General features: G+C 36.0%; 1 pseudogene; it reads right to left on the bottom strand.

Annotated features, from left to right (window-relative positions):
• Positions 1-1,250: 1,250 nt before the first annotated feature.
• On the bottom strand, positions 1,251-1,367 carry LOC145255080 (5S ribosomal RNA; annotated as a pseudogene).
• Positions 1,368-2,158: the final 791 nt, after the last annotated feature.

Below are 2,158 nucleotides of genomic sequence, written 5' to 3'. Positions count from 1 at the left end.
AGGTTGCGCAATCTTCAACCACACCTCTACTGAATCGGCACTGTTTGAATCCAGTGGCAAGGAGAAGTCCAGGATGACTGGAAACAATGCTAAAATAAGCGGAGAGAACATACAGCACCTGGAAGTCCCAAATGGTCACCCATCTAGTACTGACCAGGTTCAATGTTGCTTAACTTCAGTGATCCAGCGGGAACGGTGTGTCAACGTATACGTATTAGTTATAGGTGTAAAAGTAATTTAGAGAAAATAAGAGATATTATTATATTAAGAGTTATTATATTAAGAGATATTAAACCGTAATGATGGAATTAATAAAATGTATGATAATAGTAACTGCAGAAATGAACGCAGTTGTAGTGATAGAGATGAGTGCCCACTACAAGAAAAGTGTGAAGTAAAAGTATAATATATTTATGAACTGTGTTCCCGGCAAATAATCTTAGTCTAGAAAATTACTACATAGTGATACTTGTACTGATTTTAAGGCTAGATATACAAACTATAACATCATTTAATACCTCAGCTATGAGCCGAAGAACCTCACTATCAAAACACGTATTGTCTATTAAAGAAAAAGTAATATAGTATCTATGATAAGATGAAGCATATTATAGCTTCAATCCTAAATCTATAAAACCCAATCTGCTGTCTTTATCTTAATAAAAAAACAAGTGAAGCATGCATGCCCCCCCCCATGAGTGCACATTACAGGAGCCATAAAAAAATGACTAAGTTCAGCCCCCTCCTCATTTAGCCCCAAAAGTTCCCAAGGGACGTCAAATCCTTGTGAAAATGAACAAACAGTGCAGTTTTAGGCCTTAACATATGTAGATTTGAGTTCTGCACCATGCAAAAAAAGAAATGATTAAGTCCATCATTCCCCTTTCCTCATTTAGCCCCAAAAGTCCTCAAGGCCTTAATATATCTAAATTTGAGTTCGGCACCATGCAAAACTGCTAAATAAGCATACACAGAAAATTTGGACAAATATGGTAAAATAGTCCCCAAAATTGAGTGTTTTTATTAGCCCTAAAAGGGGCCCTGGGGCACACTCAAGAGTTATAGCGAAGTGGTGGCTTCCTTCAGTCTTGACAGACTATGGATACCCACTGAAAAGTGCTTGCGTGGTGAATTTGTGTGGCAAGAGTTGCGCCGTCCCCATACACACCTCTCCTAAGTAAACATTGTTGAATACCAGTGGCAAGTGGAGGTTCTGGACGACTGGAAACAATGCTGAGATGAGCGGAGAGCACATACAGCGCCTAGAATTCCCAAATAGTCACCCATCTGGTACTAACCAGGTTCAACGTTGCTTAACTTCGGTGATTTGACGAGAACCGGTGTGTCAACGTAATTATGCCGTATATCGCGACGTATAGACAAACAAAATTATATAGTAATCAGTTTTTTTTTAGAGACTTTCATAACAATCCAAGGCATCACTTTTTTAATAAGCACAAAAGTGTCAATTTTAACTATTTTAACCCGAAAGGCACCTCTATGGTGGGGGGTAACTTGAGTTTTCCCGGAAAATCCGTTCTGTACCTTTTTTACTCATATCATGTTTAATGTTTGTGCAAAATTTCCAAAAATTCCAAGGCGTAGTTATTGAGAAAAATGCGAACGGACGAACGGACAAGGGTGAATTTGTTGTTGGAAGACAAAAAAGTTATTGCATTCTTATTTAAAAATAAACTGTGGAATTAAAGAGATGAAGTATATATAAATTGTAAGACCTGTAACAATTTAATATGTTAATAACTTAATCAATTCATTATAACACTATAAAAAGTGGGGTTTCTGTGAAATTAAAAATCCTCCTACATGATATAGAACTAGTGCTTGTTAATTTTCATTAAATGAACGTAAATACTTTTTAGTCGCAAAGTGAGCTAAAAAGTCGAGTTATTTAACAAACCTAATAATTAAAATATTAATAAACAAATAATTATTAATACGTATCTAGTTTTTTTTTTGTGGTTATTCCTTTAGACACGAACTAATTACGCACGTACATCTTTTGGTCAAGATCAAAGTGCATTATCTGTTCTTCAGATGTGGCACTTCCATTTCTTGTTCTCTTTCAGTGGAGGAAAATCCTTCACGACTGAGAAATTTTTATTTTTGTACCTTTTCGCCACGTTAAAAAACGACCCTG

This window comes from Euprymna scolopes, chromosome 30 (genome assembly GCF_053919585.1).
Source record: "Euprymna scolopes isolate OS-2025 chromosome 30, ASM5391958v1, whole genome shotgun sequence".
NCBI classification, from domain to species: Eukaryota; Metazoa; Mollusca; class Cephalopoda; order Sepiida; family Sepiolidae; genus Euprymna; species Euprymna scolopes.
Note: the sequence above shows the minus strand (reverse complement) of the source record. Positions and strands in the feature narration are given on the sequence as shown.